The sequence below is a fragment of the Sinocyclocheilus grahami genome, unplaced genomic scaffold (assembly GCF_001515645.1).
Source record: "Sinocyclocheilus grahami isolate Dianchi unplaced genomic scaffold, SAMN03320097.WGS_v1.1 scaffold603.1, whole genome shotgun sequence".
Taxonomy (NCBI): domain Eukaryota; kingdom Metazoa; phylum Chordata; class Actinopteri; order Cypriniformes; family Cyprinidae; genus Sinocyclocheilus; species Sinocyclocheilus grahami.
This window is the reverse complement of record NW_015505782.1, coordinates 171259-185475: the sequence shown is the minus strand read 5'-3', so window position 1 is coordinate 185475 and position 14217 is coordinate 171259.

The following is a 14217-nucleotide window of genomic DNA, read 5'->3' as shown; positions in this document are numbered from 1 at the left end:
CACTGTTGAACTCATGAGAGTCATTCATAGTCGGGCTACTCCATTGTATCCAGGAGTGTTTGCCCAGTGAGCGAACGAATCTATCTTTTGAACCGATTCCTCAGAATGATTCGATCGAACCGTTTCGCAAAACGTTTGTCAATCGCTCAAGTGAAGCCTGTTTAGGAAGAAGATAATATACTATAGTAAAACCATGGTTCATTTTCTTAAGAGGTTTGTATTTGTGTGTACTTTCTTTTATTTTTTATTTGGTTTGTTTTTGTTCTGTACTGTCTAGTTTGATATTTTTTATACTGTTTAATAAAAAAAGAAGTCAGAAAAAAGATTTGCGATACGAGCGCCAAAGTCCCAATCTGAATCAAAAGATTTGCGAGCCCGCTCCGAAATTCCGATCTAATTTAAACGATTCGCGATCCTCGCTCTGAAGTCCCATCTGAATTCGCGAAATGAATCGCGAACCCGCTCTGAAGTCCTGAATGATTCGCGTTCCGCACCCTCAAGTTTCGATCTGACAAAGATTCGCGAATCTGTTCAGAAGATCTGAATTAAATGATTTTCGTTCCACACTCGGAGTTTCGATCTGAATCAAAAGATTTGCGAACCTGCTCCGAGTTCCGATTTTAAATTAAATGATTTGTGATCCTAGAGGTCCTATCTGAATAATGATTCGCGAACCAATGTTTCAGATCATGACTTTGGAGTGCGGATCGCAATCAATCAATTAACGAAATGATTGGCGAACCAGCTCCGAAATTCCAATCTGAATCAAATGATTCGCGAATCTGCTCCGAAGTCCCAACCTAAATCAACTGATTTGCGACACGCGATTTGAAGTCCCGATCTGAATAAAACGATTCGCGATTATTCATTATTATTTCAGTTAATGTAGAATAATTGCGTCCTGGTACTCTCCAAAATGGTGGAAGACGGTATCTCTGGGAGAATAATTGTTAAATAAATTGTTATTTTAGTTTTCTTTGCGCACAAACAGCAACTGATGTCACATGGACTGTTTTACCGACATTCTTACTACGTTTCTAGACCTGGGAACATTTCAGTTTTGCGTTGCTGTCTAGGGTCAGAAAGCTCTCAGATTTCATCAAAAATATCTTAAAGGGTTAGTTCACCCAAAAATGAAAATTAGACTGCGTTTTACTCACCCCCCGATGCATCCTACACTCTTAAAAATAAAGGTGCTTCAAAAGGTTCTTCAAGCGATGCCATAGAAGAACCATTTTTGGTTCCACAAAGAACCATTCAGTCAAAGGTTCTTTAAAGAACCATCTCTTTCTTACCTTTTTGTAATCTGAAGAACCTTATTTCGCCACAAAGAACCTTTTGTGAAACAGAAAGGTTCTTCAGATGTTGAAGGTTCTTTATGGAACCATTTAGACAAAAAGGTTCTTCAATGGCATCGTGAAGCACCTTTATTTTTAAGAGTGTAGGTGTATATGACTTTCTTCTTTCAGACGAATCCAGTCGGAGTTATATAAAAAAATGGTCTTTGATCTTTCAAGCTCTATCGTTGCACTCAGCGGGTGTTGCATTGCTTCTGTCCAAAAGACGTGAAATAAAAAGCACCCATGCTTTAAAAAAAAAGTGTCTCACACGGCTCTGGGGGGATGAATAAAGGCCTCCTGTAGCGAATCGATGTGTTTTTGTAAGAAAAATATCTATATTCAAAACGTAACAATCACTTTAATCTAGCTTGCGCCAGCAGTTGTAAACAGAAGCAGCTCCGGGAGGATGACGTATGAGGTCAGCGTTGAGCATGCGCCGGTGAGTCTCGTGAAAACCAACGTTTGTTAACAGGAGCAAAGGAAGCAAAGTTTCCTTACTTTAGCAAAGGAAAACCAGCCTCCTCTCGGCTTATATCGAAATCCTCCAACATTCTTCTTTACAAATCCTCGTTTTGTGCTTCTAATTAGTGACCGTTGTTTTGTTTCGATCTCTCCGCGAGCGTCACTTCTGAGCGGCGCATGCGCAATGCTGACCTCATACGTAAGTGAGCGCAAGCTAGATTCAATGCAACACCTGCTGAGTGCAACGATAGAGCTTGAAAGATCAAAGACAATTTTTAATATAACTCCGACTGGATTCGTCTGAAAGAAGAAAGTCATATACACCTAGGATGCATAGGGGGTGAGTAAAACACAGCCTAATTTTCATTTTTGGGTGAACTAACCCTTTAATTTGTGTTCTGAAGATGAACAAAGGCCTTACGGGTTTGGAACAATGACATAAGTATCATTTTTGGTGAACTACCCCTTTAAGATCGTACACATTTGAATTCAAAAGAATCGGAGAGAGAGTTCATTTGACCGTTCGAGCGAATCGATTCGCTAAACGACTCGGAATACTCCGGCGCCTGTTGCCAAAGTCTGGTGCGCGAATCCAGCGACGTTCATTCATTTGGGACTGGGAGGAGTGTGTGTGTGTGTGTGTGTGTGGAGCTGGAGTGGGCTGGGTTCTGCCCGTCAGCCATGTTGGAATGAGAGGGAATGAAAAGCTGGAATGACAGAGGATCGACTGGAGAAGACGGGAAAAGCGGCTTCAGGAATATCACCACAGACCATCACACAATAAACGAGTGAGTAGCGCGCATTCATGCTTTCACACATCTGTTAGAAAGAAACAAGCTGTCACTGTAAACGGGTAATATGAGCATTCCTGTGCTGGATCGACCGTGCCATGCGTTCTTGAGGAGCACTGCTCTAAACCTGATGGATTGGATCCGATATTTGTGCGCGCTGCCTTTGACGCGCGTCTGATTCATTGGATCGAATCGAGCATTAATATTGACTTTGTTGTGTTTTACAGAGTTTGTGTTTAGCAAGTGTACAGCAGCAGGATTTGATGACAGTTTGTGTTATTCTACATGCTCAGCTATTTCAATCAGCAAAACTTGTTACAAAGTATTGTATAAGAATATAGATTTAGTATATAAGAATAAATTATAAAAATAGTTGTAATGCATGGATTGTATGCAGAGCATAGGCATTGATTTGACAAATGCACGAAGGAAATATAAAACAATAAATTCGATATGCACAGTGTGCGTAATTTTACAGTAGAAGCATTAATTCAGCAGTTTTTTTTAATTAGATTTACAAAATATTTACCATGCTTTATGGGTATGCCCCATAGTAATTCTGTGTTTTTTGGAGATGTGCTTTGTTTTGATCAATTTTGCAAAATATTTGCCATGCTTTATGGGTGTGTAGATGTACCATTGTAATAATATTTTTTAGTATATTAGAGCATTTCTGTACTTTTTGGACAGCGTACCATGGTAATATCAGATTTATTTATTTAGTTAGTTTCATCATTTTATTTTATATTATTTATTCGTTTATGTATTTTTTTTGCAGGCAGATTTTTCATGCAATATTGTGGGAAATTTTTTTTTTTTTTTAATGTGCGATTATTTGGAAAAATAAAAGTATAAATCCCACACACTGCTCAAACAAACTTGCATCAAAATTTTAATTGCAACCTTTTAGTCAATTGACTTTCCTTAGGCTCATTGAGTGATTGTTGCATTATTAGTTCTTTAGTACTTTTTGGACAGGGTTTCACATAATTTGGACGTTAATTTGGAAGTAATGTTTTTAATATAATGATACAAATCACATCTTGATACATGGGTCAAAGACGTTAAGATATCTGCATCAAAAGAAATTTACAAAAGTGATTATATTATGTCAATAGAAAGCACATTAAATGTAAGTAAAGTGTCTACTTTTAAGGTTTCAAATAAGTTTTTGGAGAATGAAATGTCAAAATTTGGGTGAAATAATGTTACATTGTCATTCAGTGGAACACAATAATTATGTAAAGATTCAAACAACATGCTTATTCTTACTTGTACATATTAAAATATATAAAAGAATAAGGGAGCATATTACATTTTATTGTGTTTTAAATGAGTAAAAAAATTCTTACTGACAAATGGGCAAAACCTAGGATAGTAGCAAATTTAAAATATGTAAAATTACAATTAATTAGTATTTGGGGTGAAAGTAATTAGTCTTTTAATATGTCATAAATTGATTTTTGTTGTAAACATGCGTGACAAGATTGTTACACTGAATGGCATTTTAGGGTCTCCTGTAAATCAGGGAAAAATGTATTATATTTATTTTTTGCTCGGAAAAACAAACAAAATTGCAATTAAATTAAACGAAAACTTTAAAAAAATTTTGGGGAAAAACAACAACAATTTAAAGCAGTATTACACTTATTGTTTTTATGCTTAAACCCTTTTTCGTCTTTGACCCACATATGTTATGATTCAATAGGTTGCAGTAGATCATGGTTAGAATTAATATTGATATTGAGTAGTACATTAATTGAATGGTAAGAAATTATTTGAAAGCACAATGAAATAAAAAAGTATATATATATATACCATCACACGAATGATTACACCAGTTTAATGTCCTGTAGGTCAGTCTAGCTCCTCATCCTTGAATGTGATCAGAGAGCAAACAGAGCTTCATTGTGCTGGGGAATCTCAGTAATTTGCTGATGTGTTCTGGCAGCTTTGTGTACGAGCAATACTGTATTTTGTGCGTCCCCGGGCGGTGGAAATGACAGTGCGCAGGGCTGGGGTATTTTTAGAGCCGGTGCTGAGCGACAGCCGCCAGACTGTGAGATCACAGCGTTTGAGTGAATTACGGCTGACACCACTCGTCATTATGTTTAATTTGTGACCGCTGCATTGTCATCACGAGAGATTTACCCGTGTGAATACAACTTTGCAGTGCACCCGATAGTTTGGCTCAACTTGCACTGTGTGATTAGATTGTTAATCATTCTGTAACGTATAACCACAAGATTTCTCCTCATAATGCATCTATCTCACGGCATGTAATCCTGTTGTTTTAGCTGCGCAGGAAGATGGCCTGTGATTTCAGCAGCTGTGACAGGAAGCTCAGTCGTATGTGTGTGTGGTGGCATAGCATTTAACTGAGATTGGTTTAGCAGGATGTTGCTACCTTGTATCGTCCCTCAGGGTTTAAGAGGAAAACGCCTTTTTTCTCTGGGCAGGAACAGCCGTCTATGTGTATTTAGGGCAACATTGTCCTCCTAACTAGTGATGGGTGTCAGCCAGACAGATATTTGATAATTTAGAGAATATCGGCATCAATTAACCGATCAAAATTAGTGTAAAATAGTAAAAAGTAGTGCAAATAGTGTGTAAAATAAGTGTGTTGCATTACAGCATTTTTTTTATTGAAATTGTATTATGTGCACTGTATTTTTTCTCTCTCGTTTTTTTCTAGATATCGGTAACGGCATTGGTCATGCTGCAACTTTGTTTTAGCTCAGCAAGTCACATGAAACGATACACATGTATGCATTTTCATCATGTTTAGAAAAATTACTTGCACGTTTCAGCTAAACGTCTTCAAACTAATTTTTTTTTTGTCTATGATGAGTTAATAGAATTGCGTTTTCCTGACTTAAAGTAAGAAGCTACTATAGAGCTGGTTGTTTATATACTAGTTCTGAGTAAAACCAGCGCAAAAAAATATTTAAATAAAAAATCACAAGTAGTGACAGACCACGGCGGGCTTGAGTGAGCAGAGGCCGGAAGAGCGAGAATAAAAGTTACGCCTTCTTTCTTTGCGTGAACATTTGGGCGGCGTTATGCAAATCTTCCCACACAGTGACGTAGACATGTGGGGGTGTGTTAGAACGAGCCGTTTTAGGTAGGTGTGGTTGACTCTTAACTTTTATAAAGAATATCTCTTTGGATTTGAGACTTTACTCTTTGCAACTTTACAGATCTTCTTTATGCACCAAGAGCTTGTAACACTCCAAAGAGAAAGGAAAAATTGAAATCGCATCATATGACCCCTTTAAAATCAATAACTTTAAAATAAAAACAAAAAAATTTATTTTGTTTACCTGCATGCTTACATATTGCCATTGCACTCTAGATATCTGTATTGATTGTAGAAGTCAACCTCTGAGCTAGTTGATTGTTTCGAATGTGAACCTGTGCGTGTGTATCTGGTGTGTTTGTGTCAGTGTTTATAGCTGAGAGCGTGTTATAGGGCTGCACGATAAATCGAAATGGAATCGAGATCACGATTCGACAGAAGCTTCGATTGTCATGCGTATCTTTCAGTGAAGCACGGTTCTGTGATCAGCAGTAAACTCCAACTCCAAATACGCCTCGCAGAAGAAACCCAGAAAATGCATCGCTGCAGCTGAATAAACAGAAGATTCAACTGCTTTCATTGATTCAACGTGACTAATAAACACACGACTACGGCAATATACGGTTTATCTAAGTTCTTATTATTATAATTTTCATTAAAATAAAGTATATTTATAATGCAATGCCTTTATCACTGCTTAAATACTATGAAAATATGTTGCGTGCCTTATTCTGTGTAAGAAGCCACATCATCTCACAGAAGGATTTATTTCAAACACTCGACTGACGTTATGAAGTGAGTTTGGAGTAAAAATATGTTATTAAATGTGGTATTTTCACGTGCTTTCAGACGGAGCAGCATTTACTTCACAGAGCCGTAGTTCACTGAGAAGCTATGCAAACAGCTGTCACTATCGCGAACGATTTCTTCTATTTCAGAATCATGCAATAAAATCGTCTGCGATTTTTTTGGCATAACTGTGTCAGTGATCTACGGCTATGTGTAGTAAATGCTGCTCCATCTGAAAGCACGTGATGATGATTTCCTGCTGATTACAGAACCGGCTTTTTTAACAAAATGCGCATGACAATCGCATTCGATTAATCGTGCAGCCCTAGCGTGTGAACAGAGCCTTCATTGAGAGCGAGTGATGGTACCACTGTACTTACAGTTTCCAGCCATCTCAATGGCACATTCAGACTGCTGCTTTATAAACATGATCTGGACTGTTTCAGCATGGGTCTGTGCTGGATGTGATCCGGTCTGAACCGGTCCAAATCAAACACCTAGCTCTTCAAGTACTTGTGTAACTGGCTTCTTTGTGCTGAGGCTTGAGTTTCCTGTTAAACCGTTGGAGAGCAGAGTTGGCCTGGTTGGACATAAAGACGACTCCGCAGGAAATGAGCACGAGGTGCTTCCAGTTCCTGTGGCCTAAAGGCTTTAGATTACAGTTTTACATGAGAGACCCGTCATTAGGAATGACAGGAACTGACACACAAACAATCAGCCTCTCTTTTTTCGGTGTAGCTCAGTTCTTTCCGTTCTTCTGGCCAGTTCCCTGCCGCTGGAAGGTGGGCTTTTTCCGTGTGGCTGTGGAAACTGAAGGAAGTGTGTTTATGGTTTAAAAAGCTGCATGAACACAATGGCTACTGTTTGCCGTCGCAGTCCTGTGGGAATCTGCCTTTTTTGGCACTTGTCTTTAGTGTGATGCTGGTACAGGAAGTGATGTCGTGCAGACAGGAAGCCTCAGAATGCACAGGCTACATATGGAATGTTATTGCATGCTGCACAGTGTATACTATATACTGCATAGTGCATACTGTGTTTTTAAAAAGGAGTAGCCTATTTGAAATGTTTCCGCAGGAAATGAGCACGAGGTGCTTCCAGTTCCTGTGGCCTAAAGGCTTTAGATTACAGTTTTACATGAGAGACCCGTCATTAGGAATGACAGGAACTGACACACAAACAATCAGCCTCTCTTTTTTCGGTGTAGCTCAGTTCTTTCCGTTCTTCTGGCCAGTTCCCTGCCGCTGGAAGGTGGGCTTTTTCCGTGTGGCTGTGGAAACTGAAGGAAGTGTGTTTATGGTTTAAAAAGCTGCATGAACACAATGGCTACTGTTCGCCCTCGCAGTCCTGTGGGAGTCGGCCGTTTTTGGCACTTGTCTTTAGTGTGATGCTGGTACAGGAAGTGATGTCGTGCAGACAGGAAGCCTCAGAATGCACAGGCTACATATGGAATGTTATTGCATGCTGCACAGTGTATACTATATACTGCATAGTGCATACTGTGTTTTTAAAAAGGAGTAGCCTATTTGAAATGTTTTGCTTTCACGTCATAATACTTTATTTTACATTAAATTGATCAGACGGGACAGTAAAGACAATGTTACAAAAGATTTCTATTCAAATAAATGCTGCTCTTATGAATTTTAAATCCATCAGAGAATCCTGAAAATAACATGTCATCACGGTTTCCACAAAAATATGAAGCAGCACAACTGTTTTCAACGTTGTTAATAATCAGAAATGTTTCTCAAGCAGCAAATCAGCATATTAGAATGATTTCTGAAGGATCATGTGACACTGAAGACTGGAGTAATGATGCTGAAAATTCAGTTTTGATTACAGAAATAAATGACATTTTACTATATATTCACAAAGAAAACAGCTATTTTTAATTGTAAAAATATTTCACAATTGTACTGACTTTACTGTATTTTTATTCAAACAAATGCAGCCTTGATGAGCAGAAGAGACTTCTTTCAAAAAAAAAAGTTTTGTAACTTTTTGCTATACAATCAGACAATTTGCATGTTGCAAGTAAGTGTAATATTGGTAATATGAATGTTTTTCCAATCATTTTTCCTAACGATGTCCAACCGTGCTCTGATCTTTATGTGATTTAATAGGATACTTTACCTAAAAATGAAAGTTTGTCATTGTGTCATCATCATATAATGAAACTGAGTTTAAATGTTGTTTTCTATGTGTTCCGCAGTGCAAATAAATGCATAGTTTTGGGTTTGTAAATGATGACACAATTTCATTTTTGGGTGAAGTTTCCCTTTAACCACATATCTGTATGTTTCCAGAGAAGCTGCTGATATTAGCCCGGTTCTGTGTAACAGTTTCTCAGAGTCTCGTCTGAAATCGTGTGCTTATCAAGCTGTCATGTTGTTCCAGCGAGGCGTTCAGGCCGTGTGAAACTAAAGCCGGCTCTTGTTTTTTCTGAACACTGTTGTGTATCTGTATCTGATGTTTCTCCAGCTCTGTCTGTGAGTTTCCCAGCAGTGTTTAAGAGGCTTAAACTGACAATGTCAGCAGTGAAGGTGTTTCTCTGAGAGCTGCGGATGACACTCGGATCCTCACGGCAGAAAATAAACGCTGATGTCTAAAGAGACACCGAAAGCCGCCATTCTTTCAGTGCAAAACCTCATACGCATGTTTCCACTCCTGTTTGAGTGTTTGTGATGCAAGTAAATGGTTGGTGTGTGTAGGCCGGTTTTATGTGGTCTGCTGTAATGTCAACATGAAATCATAATTGAGGGTATTTTCTTTCTTAATAATACACATTATGTGTCTGAAAATGCTAAATGAAAAATGCTCAGTTTGAATTGGACAAGGTTTAATTTATTTAATTAAAAATTTTTTTTAATTTGGTCTATTTTCCTTAAAGAAAACATTATTTTTATTTTTAGATCTAGTTACCTGATCTACTTTTTCTGTACTAAACATACTGATATAAATACATATTTATTTATTTATCCTACCAATATTTCTATTTGAATATTTTTACATTTTAATCTATTTTCTAGAAGGAAATCAGCCATTTTTTTATGTTTATATCTGCTAAAATGTAATTTTATCAGTGTTTATTTGTACTCCTATAATATAGATGACCTCAAAGCTATCAGATATGAACTAAAAGCCACAAAACTAGGGATGTAATGATTAACCGCGAGCCGGATGATAATCGATTTAAATATGTGACGATTCAAATCGGTTGAGATGCTAAACAAATCGCGATTCAGTTAGGGGTAGGCGTTTATATGAATGCATGTTTGAGGGGAACTTACTGTCTTTTGATGGTATTTTTTATTTTCCTCTTGCCTCTGTATAATGCATATTAAAGTTCATAAGTGCAGAAACCAAGGAAACGCGTTAAGCGCCACCTGCTGGCAGAGAGTGCATCTGCGTCTCGTTCAGCTCGTCTGCTGTTTCGGTTTCATGCAGATAAACCATTCTGTTTTTGCTTCAAATTTAGAAATGTTACAATCTAATTTAGATTAAAAACTGCTCATGTTGCATGTATGCAGCATCTTTGTTTGGATCATGATTAAAATGCAGTGGTTGCCTCTGATTTTAAATGGAAAGAGCACAAGACGAAGCCTTAGTTTGTTTATATGAAGAGATTTATATTATTTGTGTTATTTATTTATTTGATTTGGGGCTTGTTTTAAAATTTCAATGTAGTTTTGTTATTTACATTTACATTATATTTAAATGTTATTTAGCAGACGATTTTATCCAAAGCGATTTACAAATGAGGACAATAGCAGCAATCAAAACCAACAAAAGAGCAATAATTTATAAGTGCTATATTAGTATATTATTATAGTGTTATATTTCAATTTCACAAAGATATGTACAGTATTTTGTCTAAGCAATAATAAAAGGACACATTTAATTTATAATTTGTCTTAAATCTCATTTTATCGAATCAATCAATCGAATCATGAGTTGAGTGAATCGTTACATCCCTACACAAAACCTTATTTAAATGTAAAATAATTAATTATTTGATGTAGTTACTTGATCTACTTACTCTACTGTACTAAACATACTGATATACTAACAGAGTAAAATAGAAATGACACCACTGAAGTGTCTGAACTTCCCAGTGCCACTGTGATTCATTGGCTTTTTCATCTGAACATTTTTGATTTACGTTGCAAAATATTTCCATCCATATTTGCATGACTTTTCAGATGATGGTGTGAATGACAGGGTTGTATTTGGCTGGTCTCTGTGTGTCTTTATTGTCAGAGTGTGTTTTCCAGTCCATTGATGGAGAAAGCTGGGAAATTACAGCAGCTGTTTGGGGAGATAAGCAGCGATCTTCTGTCTGGATCTCAGAAATCTCAGAAGACTCCTTCATTTATGATTCCCCTTTATTCAATCATCTGTGTGCGTTATTTGCTTTTATTTGTCCTGTGCTTTCATGTGTAAAGTGGGGATCTTGGGACCCTGTCTTCAAACTGTTGGGTTTTATTCAGCATATTATAGTTCATCTCTGTTTCAGGAGTATTGTGGCTGTTGTTGCAATTAACTACAATAACACGTTTATTTAGTGTTATTTATGCGTTTACGTCTGATGGGATTTTTTTTTTTTTATCGAACAAAGCTATAATAAAGAGTGTAAAGTGTATATAAAAAATAAACAATACATATTAGATAATGGATAAATAAGTTGTAAATTATAAAGAAATAATACATATAAAAATATATATTTACATTTATATAACTATACATTACATATATGTGAGTATATGGGAATATGTGAGTTGTATAATAATTAATGATATATTTTTATAAATATAGTTTTATAATTTATAAATTAAAAATTAATTTACATATATATAAAATAATTACAATTACACACACAAGTAAATTATTAATAACTTATTATTTTATTTGTATATTTAAATATATATATATTAAAATAAAATTATGGTTAAATATACATTTTATTAAGTTAATAATTAATAATTTATGAATTTGTTTATTAAATATATATATATATATTTCAACACCAAAGCAGGTAGAAAGTCAGGTGATGTGCTGATGTGCTGTGGTCTCTAGATGACACATTTTTGGACTTAACAAAAAATATTTTCCCACCAGTATTTGGATCCTGTTTGGATTCTTCTCCTCGGAGCTGTTTGCTTTTGAAGCTCTTATCCAATCAGATCGCTTTCTCTGAGTGTTTGCGTGTGGCCAGCGGTGAGTTTGTCTCCGTACACTAGCTGAAGTGTTAGCCGTGCTCCTGCTAGCTGGTGGATGCGTCTCCTCACAATGCAGGGAAATGACTTCATAGTTTATCACTGTGTCCTCGGGGCTTCGACTGGGCTGTTGGGACGCACACACACACACACACACACATACACACATGTTGTGTTTCCATGTTTTAGGGGGACATTCCATAGGTGTAATGGTTTTTATACTGTACAAACTGTATGTGCTATTGCCCTACACCAACCCTACCCCTAAACCTACCCCTCACAGGAAACTGTGCATTTTTACTTTCTCAAAAAAACTCATTCTGTATGATTTATAAGCTTGTTTCCTCATGGGGACCTCAAAAATGTCCCCACAAGGTCAAAATTTACTAGTATTACTATTCTTGTGGGGACATTTGGTCCCCATAACCTGATAAATACCAGATAAAGACATACACACGCACATTACCACACACACTCACACACACATAAACACACACACTCACTCACTCACACGCACATAAACACACACATACTCACACACACACTCACACACGCACGTACACACACACACACACACACACACAAACTCACTCACTCACACACACTCACTCACACACACTCACTCACTCACTCACTCACTCACACACACACACACGCACATTACCACACACACTCACACACAAAAACTCACACACACGCACATAAACACACACATACTCACTCACACACACACACACGCACATAAACACACACACTCACTCACACACGCACGTACACACACACACAAACTCACTCACTCACTCACTCGCACACACACATATAAACAGTCACTCACACACACACATCCTTGTGGGGACATTTGGTCCCCATAACGTGATAAATACCAGATAAAGACATACACACACACACACACACGCACATTACCACACACACTCACACACACATAAACACACACTCACTCACTCACACGCACATAAACACACACATACTCACTCACACACACACTCACACACGCACGTACACACACACACACACACACACACAAACTCACTCACTCACTCACTCACACACACACACACACACGCACATTACCACACACACTCACACACATAAACTCACACACACGCACATAAACACACACACACTCACTCACACACACACACACGCACATAAACACACACACTCACTCACACACGCACGTACACACACACAAACTCACTCACTCACTCACTCACTCGCACACACACATATAAACAGTCACTCACACACACACACACTCACTCACTCACTCACACACACATAAACACACTCACTCACACACACACACACGCACATAAACACACACACTCACTCACACACGCACGTACACACACACAAACTCACTCACTCACTCACTCACTCGCACACACACATATAAACAGTCACTCACACACACAAGAGACAAATCTAGACCGAGCCTCTGAAACCTGCAGACAAAGAGAGAGAGAGACAATGAGCTTTTTTGACATTGACAGAGACAATGAGTGTGCACATAAACACACTCACTTACACACACACACACACACACACACACATAAACGCACTCACTCACGCACACACACACACACACACACATAAACACACTCACTCACACACACACACACACACTCACTCACACACATAAACACACAGACAAACAGACAAACACTCACTCACTCACTCACTCACTCACATGCACACACACGCACACACACTCACTCACACACTCCCTCACACACTCACTCACGCACACACACACACACATACATAAAGACACACACACACCCACGTGCACACACACACACTCACTCACTCACGCACACACACACACACACAAGGCTATCCTTGCTTTTAATTTTTTTTATAATTTTTTTTTTTTACACAAAATACTTTTTAGGCTACATTAATAATAATATCTAATTTTACTTTTTATTTATTATATATTTTATTTAATTTTTATTTTCTATATTGAATTTTATGCATTCATTATTTTAACACATTATTTTTTTCCATAATTAATCTGACTGACCCTTTCCTTAAATTATCTAGTTTTTATAAAATGCACCTGAGCTTTTAGAGGTTTTTCATATGACAGGGTTTTTTTAGACATAGTATAGAATTTCAATATCAGCCATTTATTGATTGTCAGTTATAACATGAAAATAATTATTGCCTTTGTTAATTCTATGTTGGGCAGATAGACAGAAGACAGTCAGTAATCTCTGAGCTGCAATGATTCTCCTCTCTCAGCTCATCTTCTGTCCCGGGGCAGAGCGGCGAGGGCCAGCAGTGTCACGTGTGAGTCACCGACAGAAAGAAAGAGAAACGGATGAAACGCAAAGCTGAGCGCTGTAAGGTAGCCCATTGTGTGCAGCAATGTGACGCTGCTCTAGTGCTCTGCAGTAGCTTGAGAAAGTGGTTTATTATCAGAATGACACTCATTTATCTGCCGTGAGTCCGTCTGTAAATACAGCACAGATACAGTAATTACTCGCAGGGACTCGCTCCAGCTGGCAGCCGTGTTT